The sequence below is a fragment of the Elephas maximus genome, chromosome 2 (assembly GCF_024166365.1).
Source record: "Elephas maximus indicus isolate mEleMax1 chromosome 2, mEleMax1 primary haplotype, whole genome shotgun sequence".
In the NCBI taxonomy this organism is placed as follows: domain Eukaryota; kingdom Metazoa; phylum Chordata; class Mammalia; order Proboscidea; family Elephantidae; genus Elephas; species Elephas maximus.
Window position 1 is genome coordinate 148,822,689 of NC_064820.1, and position 11,597 is coordinate 148,834,285.

An 11,597-nucleotide genomic window follows, 5' to 3' on the forward strand; every position below is an offset into this window, starting at 1 on the left:
CTATCAGAAAGTATGTGTTGCTATGAAATCTTTCCTAAGCCAAAATAAAGTGAAAAAGGAGTTACCATTAATTTGTATGGGAAAAATTTTTGAGTGTTCCCAGACCCAAAATGCTTAATTACATCCAGTTTTATACTAAGCAAGCTCTGCTAGGCTTTTCTGATACCTTAGGATACATCTTGCTAACAGATGCGCAATATAGATTGAGATAAAGCGCAGATGCTCGCGGACACAGTTCAGAGCTACAGCCGCTTGATGCTGAGATGCTGAGTGTAGTTTCCGGGGAAGGAGCTTGGTGAGGCCACTCTTTCTTCTTGGGGTATGTGCTGCCTCTTCAACAGCTTGCTGCAAAACAAATGCCTAACGCTATTTTTGCTTTTTTCTTAAACGTAAAAATCCTCTTCAAATTTCTTTAGTTAGCAGAAACAGGTCTTTCGTAAAAGCGAAATGGTGTTCAGTGAATTTTGAAAAGCAGGGAATATTTATTTGTGTAGGGATTAGGATTCCAACACGTATTTTAGGGGGCACAGTTCAATCCGTAACATGATCCAGGTGGAGACTGATGGGAACACAGAGCCTTTCCCCAGCTCCATGTTATCCATGAGATGGGGGGCCCAGCAAAACGTTTTATTCATAAAGACAGTGAGGACAGGCAGTTGCTTTCATAGGAAAGTCTATCTTGGGCTAAATTCATCTCATGCTGTCAAGGGAAGAATTCTTGATTAAATTCAATCCAGAGAGGTCATGATAGTAAATGTGTCCTAAAATTTTAGGGGATACTGCATTGGTCAGGATTCTCTTCGTTAAGACCAACAGAGAGCAACTTAAACTACCTTAAGTGAAAACAGCAATGTATTGACTCAAATAACTGGGGAGTCCAGGAGTAAACTAGCAGAGTTATTGTTAATTGTCTTCGAGTTGATTTCAACTCATAGTGATCGCATGTGACAGAGTAGAACTGCCCGGTAGGGTTTCCTGGGCTGTAATCTTTACAGGAGCAGATTATCAGGCGTTTCTCCTACAGAGTCACTAGATAAATTTGAACCACCAACCTTGTAGTTAGCAGTCGAGCACTTAACCATTGCACTACTAGGGCACTTTCTACTAGCAGGGCATAGAGGTTCAAACCAGGGCTTCGAACTTGTTCATTCTGGTGTGACCCTCTGCTGAGAATTTGCATTTCCACCCCAGATATACTGAATCAGAATCTACATTTTAAAAAGATCCTCAGGCGATTCTTATATCTGACTGGGAGACCAACAGCCTACTCCCGTGCATCCTCCATAAGCCCTGTTATCAACTCCTTCTGTTCTTGTAGCGCTTCAGAGAATGGTTGCATGGCCAGCTTCAGCTGGCAGGGCTTCTCTGCAAAGACAAGGCGGAACCAGTCCAGCTCCTTACACTTGTAGGACTTGCCTCAGCACAATATCACCTTGTTACCCAGGAAGCGGCGATGAAGGACTAGCTCTTCCTCAAATGTACCCAGGTCCAGGTACTTTTTTCAAGTTGATCCAGACATAGAGGCCAGACCCACAATTAAGAAAGGGGATTTTCAAGGCCTTAAGCTTGTCTGTGATATGCTTGTGAGCCAGGAGCAATTAATGGGCACGTACACTTGTATACATAAGAATCCCCACCTAGGATAGGCAAAGATGACTTCATGCTACTTCAGAAAATGAGCTAGACTGCTTTCTGAATTCTGAGTGTTTCCACATGGATCATGTTATGGACTGAATTGGGTTTCCCCCAAAACAGGTGTTGAAATCCTAACCCCTGTACCTGTGGATGTAATCCTATTTGGGACTAGGGTAGGCCATATCAGTGTACAGTGTGTCTTAAACCTAATCACTTCTGTTGATATAGAAAGAACAGATTAGGGACAAAGACAGGCGGGCTCAAGCTGGGGAAGACAGAAGCACATGTGAGGACCAACAAGGAACCTAGGAAACCTGGGGTTAGAAGTTGACACAAGGAGTGTCCCCCAGAGCCAGTACCATGATTTAGACTTCTAGCCTCCTAAATTGAGAGAAAATAAGTTCTGTTCTTTAAAGCCACCCATGCAATAAAATATTATTCAGCCATAAAGAGAAATGAAATTCTGATACAAGCTACCACGTGGATGAACTTTGAAAACAACCTGCTAAGTAAAATAAGCCAGACACAAAAGGACAAATACTGCATGATTCCCCTTATATGAAATATCTGGAACAGGCGAATGCGTAGAGACAGAAGTAGATTAGTGATTACAGGGGCTGGGGGGGAGGGAAATAAGGAGTTATTGCCAAAGGGGTACATACTGGAAATAGCGGTGTTGGTTGCACAACATCGTGATTGTAATTAACGTCACTGAATTGTGCACTTAAACATGGTCAAAATGAAAAATTTTGTTATATATATTTTACCAAATTAAAATTGAAAAAAAAAGGAAGAAAGAAACTAAGACAGATCAAACACCCATCCTTAAGCCTAAAGGCAGGAAGATAGAGCAGTCTGATCGCCCGGCATCAGTCCCACCCAAGCCACAGACATCAGACAGCAGGAGTACGGAATGCAAGAGGGCCCATTCCCCAAGGGGCACAGGCAGACAAAGACAGACCTTCTAATATCTAAGGCGGAAACCCTGCTGGCACCATGGTTAAGTGCTATGGCTGCTAGCAGTTGGAATCCACCAGGTGCTCCTTGGAAACCCTGTGGGGCAGTTCTACTCTGTCCTATAGGGTTGCTGAGTCAGAATCGACTCGACGGTAATAGGTTTGGTTTTTGGTTTAATATCTAAAGGGTGTAAAATTTGTTCTATCTCTATATATAGAATTTTATTGTTGCATTATTTTCAAAAAGAAGAAAGTAAGTTACCCATAATCCTACCATGGAAAGTTAATATTTTGCTGCATATCTTGTCAATCATATAGACACACTTACATATACATAAACATATGTGGCATTTATTGGCTTTGTTTTTATGTTTTTTAGTAGTCCTTGGGTAGGAGAAGGTAATTCCAACAGTAATAACCTTTAATTTTTACAAAGAAACTTAAACCTGTATTCCTCCGATCAGTGATGTCCCAAGTGAAGCTTTTATTGACACTCCTCTATGGAAACCTCATTCACAAGCTTTTTCTCCTCTCCATCTTTCTTAACACTCACACTACTATCACTATCCCCAGTGACATTATCATCACTGGTTTTAGGAAGATTTAATTAACCTTTTGGCTCAGTTTTCAACCAATAACAGGCTATGGATCTAATGCCTAAAGACCCCAGATCCCATGTCCTGTGGCTGACGTAAATCTGGGGTGTGTTTCCCACAGTTTCCCAGCAGGACTGGGCCCCAGTGACCCACAGTGGGAAACGGGTTGATAACACATCCTTATTGCCTTCCTTCCCATTCCTGTCTCACTTCTCCTCTCCCTACTTGTAGTTCCTGAGGTATCTCCCAAATAAACTACTTGCACTTGAATGCTTGTCTTAGGGTCTACTCTTGGGGTTACCTGAACTAAGACAGTTGGTCTTAGTTGAGAATTGGGCCAACAGTGCTTGGACTGAAAGGACAAAGCTGAGGAGTTCCTGAGCCTTTGCCCCACTTCCCATTTAGAGCTGTTGAAGAAGTTTTAGTGCTATATCTTGAAATTTCACCCAAAATATATATACCTTCGGCCCAGTCTTTTCTTTCCTAGTTGTTTGCCTTACAGAAGGACTCACACTCATGTGCAAAGATAACACAAAAAGGTGTTCATCGCCTTTCGTTGTGTTAGAAGACAAACAGGAAAGATTTAAATTTCCACCAATAATAAAAAAAAATAAATGAATTACCTCGCATCCCTACAACATAACACTGTGCAGCTGTTAACAATAATACTATGGGTTTCCAGGTACTGATATGGAAAGATGCCAAAGGTATACAGTTAAGAAAAAAAAAATCAAATTACGAAAGAGTGTTATAGTCTTTTTTTCACAAAGAGATATTTCAATATTTACTGAGTGCCTACTATGTGCCCAGCTTTCATTTTCCAGGTTTTTTTCTGTTTATTTGTTTTGTTTTTTTGCTTTAATTTTATCTGTTCTATTACTTCAGTTCAGTAGTTTGAACCTATCAGCTGCTCCTAGAGAGAAAGATATGGCAGTCTACTTCCGTAAATATTACAGCCTTGGAAACCCTACAGGGCAGCTCTACTCAGAATTGATCCGAAGACAACAGGCTTAGTTTTTTTGTTCATTTAGTTTTTTACTTCAATTTTGTTTATTTGAAAAATAGCTTGTCTTCCAAATGTATTCATTCAAAGAAAATGAGACAGCAGAATTCAGGGTAGCTTTTGAAAATTGTTTGGAGTTAATAGTTTGAATCCTTATAGAAACTTCTTTTCATAAAAAAAAAAAAGAACCTAGTTAAACCTAGTTGTTGTTAGCTCCCATAGTGTCAGTTCCTACTTAAGAACAAAAGAACAAATGCTGCTTGGTCTTGTGCCATCTTCCAGTCGTTGGTATGCTCAAGTCCATTGTTGTGGCCACTGTGTATTTTGAGAGCCTTCCAACCTAGGATCATCTTCCAGCACTACGTGGGCAATATTCTGTTGTGACATGTAGAGTTTTTACTGGCTAGTTTTCAAAATCAGATTGCCAGGCTTTTCTCCCTAATCTGTCTTAGTCTGGAGGCTCCACTGAAACCTATCCATCATGAGTGACACTGTGGTGGCTCATGTGTTGCTATGATGCTGGTATTTGAAATACCATTGGCATACATTCCAGCATCATAGCAACATACAAGCCACCCCGATATGATAAACTGACAGTTGGTGGAATTTGAAGATAAGCATTATGTGTGTATTTATGTGCCTAGATATACAGTTTTCTGGCTGTTATAAAACCTGGATCACCTTATCCCCTTATGTACTGTTTGAATTTTTACTCTGAGAATGAATTATATTTATAATATTAAAAAGTTCTAGTTCATAAAAAATTTCTCATATACACAAACATGGTTTTTCTAATAGGCCTCCCTCTTTAGTGACCTTCTGTTCTCTGGAAGGCTTGCTCCTTCCTTGCTTCTTCACTGCCAGAAGCTTCCATCACCTCCTTTGAGCTGTCACGCCCCCACTGGGGCACAGAGCCATTGTCAGCCATTCTGATGTAACTGTTTTTTTTTTCCAAAGCGCTAACAAGAGTATCTCTTCCAAAGATAGTCAAAGAAGACAGGAAGAATGCAGGAAGGTTTCTTAGAACCATTTAGAGTTCATAACTTGAATACCACAATAAAAGCTTTTTAAAACATTTCTCTCATAAAAGACTTAATTTGAAGAAAAATATAAAGTGTAGTATTTTCCCCTGTGCCCCACCCTGGGCATGACCAGCGAATGAGTTTTTCATTGTAAAGCGATTGGTTATTCTGACTCCTTCCGCAAATTAATTTACCTCAGGAAGCCATGTTCCTTCATAAAGAGGGGAAAAACAATGAGGTCTTTTACATTCTCAGTAATATGGTGCTCATTAGCTAAATGCTGACTTTGTTGGGCCCTGAAACAGAACAAAATATCCTAAAGCAAGGCCGTGGCTGTAGCAACCTAGAAAGAAGGGGGACCTTCACACCTGCGTCTGAGTCCCGGGTGGGCAGGAGCCAGACTGGCCAAGTCTAGAGCAGGAAAGATGCTGCCCAGGCAGCCTCCTCCCACTCTCAGCATAAACAGCAACTATACATGTAGACCTTATCAGATCGAATACACAGGTATCAGATTGGCTACATCTGTGGAAAGAGACGATAGAGAAGCACCACGTCATCAGTGAAAACAAAGCCAGGGACCAACTGCAGAACAGACCATTAGTTACTCATATGCAAGTTCAAGTTGATGCTGAAGAAAATTAAAACAAGTCCATGAGAGCTGAAGTACAAACTTCAGTAAACCCCACCTGAATTTAGAGACCATCTCAAGAATAAATTTGGCACATTGAACACTAGTGACCGAAGACCAGATTAAGTTGTAGGATGACATCGAGGACATCATATATGAAGAAAGCAAAAGGTCATTAAACAGAGAGGAAAGAAAGGAAAGTCCAAAATGGATGTCAGAAGAGACTCTGAAATTTGCTCTTGAATGTAGGGTAGCTAAAGCGAATGGAAGAAACAATAAAGTAAAAGAGCTGAACAGAATATTTCAAAGAGCAGCTCAAGAAGACAAAGGAAAGTTTTATGATGAAATGCGTAAACACCTGGAGTTAGAAAACCTAAAGGGAAGAACATGTTCAGCATTTCTCAAGCTGATAGAACCGAAGAAAAAATTCAAGCCTCGAGATGCAATAATGAAGGATTCTATAAGCAAAATACTAAATGACACAGGGAGCATCAAAAGAAGATTGAAGGAATACACAGAGTCACTATACCAAAAAGAATTGGTCAAAGTTCAACCATTTCAGTAGATAGCATATAATCAAGAACGGATAGTATTGAAAGGAGTCCAAGCTGCACTGAAGGCTTTGGCAAAAAACACAACTCCAGGAAATGATGGAAGAGCAAGATGTTTCAACAAATGGATGCAGTGCTGGAGGTGCTCAATTATCTATGCCAAGATATTGGAGGACGGCTACCTGGCCCACCAACTGGAAGAGATCTGTATTTGTGCCTATATAAAGAAATGTGATCCAACAGGATGCATAAATTATTGAACGATATCATAAATATCACACACAAGTAAAATTATGCTGAAGGTAATTCAAAAACAGTCGCAGCAGTGCATCATCAGGGAACTGCTAGAAATTCAAACCAGATTCAGAAGGGGACTTGAAATGTGGGATATCATTGCTGATGTCAGATGGATCCTGGCTGAAAGAAGAGAATACCAGCAAAATGTTTACCTGCGTTTTATTGACTATGCAAAAGTATTTGACTGTGTGGATCATAATAGACTATGGATAACATTGCGAAGAATGGGAATTCCAGAACACTCAATTATGCTCATGAGGAACCTGTACATAGACCAAAAGGCAGTCGTTCAAACAGAACTGATGAAAATCAAAGACCACAGCCTTTGTTCTGAATTACACCTCAACAAAAAGAAAACAAAAATCCTCACAACTGGACCAATAAGCAGCATCATGATAAATGGAGAAAAGATTGAGGTTGTTAAGAATTTCATTTCACTTGGATCCACAATCAATGCCCGTGGAAGCAGCAGGCAAGAAATCTTATTGCATTGGGCAAATCTACTGCAAAAGATCTCTTTAAAATGTTAAGAAGCAAAGATGTCACTTTGAGGACTAAGGTGTGCCTGACCCAAGTCATGGTATTTTCAATGACCCCATATGCATGTGAAAGCTGGACAATGAATGAGGAAGATGAAGAAGATTTAATGGCTTTGAATGATGGTGTTGACAAAGAATATTAGCTATATCCTGGACTGACAGAAGAACAAGTGTCTTAGTTATGTAGTTCTGTTATAACAGAAATACCACAAGAGACTGTGAGAGAAATTTATTCTCTCACAGTCCAATAGGCTAGAAGTCCAAATTCAGGGTGTCAGCTCCGGGAGAAGGCTTTCTCTCTCTGTTGGCTCTGGAGGAAGGTCCTTGTTATCAGTCTTCCCTTAGTCTGGGAGCATCTCAGCGCAGGAACCTCAGGTCCAAAGGACATGCTCTGCTCCCTGCACTGCTTTCTTGGTGGCATGAGGTTCCCCTGTCTCTCTGATCACTTCTTTCTTTTATATCTCAAAAGAGATTGGCTTAAGACACTATCTAATCTTGTAGACCTCCGATATAACCGCTGCTAAGCCATCTTATTACATCATAGTGATAGGATTTACAACACATGGGGAAGTCACATCAGAGATAAAATGGTAGACAATCATACAATCATAAAAGGGAATCACAATCTAGCTAAGTTGACAGATATTTTGGGGGGACACAATTCAATCTGTGACAACAAGTGACAAACCTGTCTTGGAGGAAGTACAGCCAGAACGCTCATTAGAAGCAAGGATGGCAAGACTTTGTCTCACATACTTTGGACATGTTATCAGGAGGAACCAGTCCCTGGAGAAGGACATCATTCTTGGTAAAGCATAAGATCACCGAAAAAAAGGAAGATCCTCAACAAAATGGATTGACACAGTGGCTGCAATAATGACCTCAAAGATAGCAACAGTTGTGAGGATGGCTCAGGACCAGGCAGTATTTTGCACTATCGTACGTAGGGTCACTGTGAGTCAGAATGGACTCGACTGCACCTAACAACAATGTTGGGGTTCCATGTAAGATTTTTTTTTCTGAAAAAAAGTTCTGTTGCAAACCACGACAATTAGTCCTGCTGGACATTAGGAACTGGGTCATAAGCTATTATAGCAACCTGTTCTACTGGTGAATTCATGAAAAGTAGGGGCGGGAAATCCACTCACTCACCTGGCCAGTAGCTCTCTTTGTGTAGAGCAAAGTGGAGAAGCGACAATTAAAGCCTTAATGAAGAATAACCAGTTGCCTTCAAGTCAGTTCTGACTCATGATAACTCCATGTGTGTCAGAGCAGAACTGTGCTCCATAGGGTTTTCAGTGGCTGATTTTGTGGAAGTAGATCTCCAGGCCTTTCTCCAAGGTGCCTCTGGGTGGACTTAAACTGCCAGCCTTTTGGTTAGTAGTCAAGCATGTTAACCATTTGCACCACCCAGAGACTTCCTCCTGAAGAATACAGGGACAGAAATAACAGTTTGAAAATTCAGAGAAAGAATATAACAATGAAACTAAAACCCAGGAAAAATTTTTAGAAAATGTTTGGCACCTTCAAAAAACGTAGCTTCTATGAAAAAGAAATAAGAAGCCATGAGAGAACGGGAGAAGAGATGAAAAAGGACATAAGGTTAAGGAAACTCACATATTAATGGTAAGATTAAAACCATCTGAATTGGAGGCAGTAAGAAGTAGAATTAATGCCCAGAAAATGAAATCATTGACAGGGAGGATAAACTTTAGCAGTCTTTACAAAAGGCAGAGGAAATGGAAAATGCAATAAAGAAAGGAAATGATCTACTTGGAGGATAAATAGCAAAAACTAATTCCAAGAAGTGCAGGCTATCTTAAGTAAGAATCGAAGTAAGTGAGGTGTGGAATCAATAAAGCATAACTGAATAAAACATTGTAGTGGTTTTTTTTTTGAAAATTATGCGTGTGTGAATCAAAATAAAACCATAAAAAACGTAGGTAAGTCAGGCCAGGCAGGAACTCCCTAAATAAATAGACAACAACATCAAATATATGTATGTATGTATATGTGTGTGTGTGTGAATAGATAGGTAAACACATTAATATACTTGGAAATATACATGTTTTAAGTTTAAAAAGCATGCCAAAATTGAGGTAAATTATAAATTAGAGGAAAAGTCTATGGTAAATGTGACAGAAGATTAATGTACCTAATATATTAAGTGTTTTTAAAAAAAAGTAAGAAAAGTATTAACAGTCTCAATAAGAAACTTGGGCAAAAGTCGTAAATACAAAAATAAAGATTTAAAAGGCCAATAAACATTTGAAAACGTATTTAACCTCATTTTTTTTAGTAATTGAAGACATGCAAATATAAGATAGTACCGAGATAATAATTGTTGCTTTTCAAATTTAAAAAGTTTTTTTTTTTTTTTAATAAAAGTTAGAACACTTAAGTCTTGAAGGGGATTCTGATAGAGTTGTTTCTTCATTTCCCCCAGGGAGTTCTCTCTGACCACCCAGGCTAGGTTAGATCTTCCTAATACAATTTTCCATTGCATTTTATACTTATCTCAATCATATCATTACTATTTGTGTGGTTTATTTGTTCAGTATCTGGCACCCCAATGTGGCTTAATAATAACTAAAGTTATATTGAAAACTTACTTTGCACTAAGCAATATTTAAGTGCCTTTATATGTTTTATCTCACTTAATCCTTCCAATAACCTTATGGTATTTTATGTAGCCTTTAATTGTGCTTATTTTATACGAGACCAAAGCTTAGAGGGGTTCAGTACACTGCCCGAGGTCATCTGGCTGGTGACTGCCTCCACTGGCCAGGGGCTAATGCTCCTGATGTAAGAGCTACAGGTATCTTTTTCCGCCTAGTAACTTTTTCCGCCTAGATTGATCATTCAGAAGCAAGCCGTCCCCCCAGCAAGGGGCTGGATCTGCCACTCTGAGCCTCAGGCAGCGCCATAACACTTTCTTCTGAGGTAACATTAGAAGACCAAGGTTACATCTCCAGGATATAAAGCAAGTAGTTTAATTAGAGAATACTGAAAATTTACATTCATTTCTTTTGTTTGTTTCAGGCGGCAAAACTTTTCATCATCACAATTACCTCCATATTTCGAGATACCATGTCCCACCAGAAAGATACAAAAGCCAAGCTGGGGCCACCAAGGAATTCATAATTCAAGTGTCCGAATCCTTTCCTGGACCCCCAAAGGGAAATACCTTGCCATCTTTATATGCTGCTTTGTAGATGCCATATAGATAATGAGAGAAGCGATGTTTTTTGAGGAAACAGGGTGTATTAGGACTACTAAAAGTTAAATCAAGTGAAAACTGGGTTATCTCCCTTTGTTTACGAGGAGATAGGTGTGGGTCTCCAGGATGGGGTGAGCTGGTGCTGGGGGCTTCCAGTTGGGCAGGAGGAGCAAGTGGGCAGCCGGAAGAGGGAGAGGGTTTTCTAATGAACACCCACGACTGACAGGGAGCAGAGAGAGAGCTGGGGAGGTTGTGCTGGTTGTAGAATGGAAATGGTTCTGTGAACCTCTAACCGGCCACAAGTCCCTTAATACAGGCTTCACAGGAAACACAAAGCAGCCCAGTGCAGTTGTTTAACAACCTGGGCTCTAGTGTTAGAAAGGCTGCATTGGAGTCCCAACTCTATTACTTTCCTATGTGCTTATGGGCAAGTTTCTTAACCTTTTGAGCCCAACTCTCCCATAAAAATGGAGTAATAAAAGGAACTGCTTCACAGGGCTGTCTCGAGAGTTACATGAGATAAATAAAAAAAGTGCTTAGCCTAGAGCCTGGAGTGTTATGTTTCCAATACGTGTTAAGCATAATTATTTGAGAGAGGCCACTCAACCTGCCAGCAAAATGGATCTTTTTTTTTCCATCTTAATGATTTTCTTTATACCTTAATTGTTTTTAACGGAAATATTCTAAGCTAAAGTGCATATTTTCCAGGCTTATTAAATTAAAAAAAATTTTTTTTCTTTTTTTTATAGGACATATTAAATATAGTGAACGCTTTTACTTTTGCAGAGCTTTTGTTATGCTTAATATACCTCATTGTGTAAGCATAAACAATGCAGGAGTATATAAAGCAGAAATTGAAAGTCCACCCAGTGCCCTCCTATTCTCCAGGTATCCACTCTTAACAGTTTGTGGCATGCCCTTCCTGACTTTGGATTTTCCTGAACGTTCCATCAGTGCTCTGATGCAGGGATGCCCTCATCTAGAGCTAGGACGGGGCTGGAAGCAGTTTGCCTTTAAGCTCCATGGCCCCAGCCAGCCAATCTCTACAAACTCAGGGCCCACTTCTCAGTCTTTCTGCCTCTACCGTAATGCCAGCCCATGGCCTGCCTCCTGCCCCTTTCCACCTCAGCTACAGTTTCAAATCTCCTCT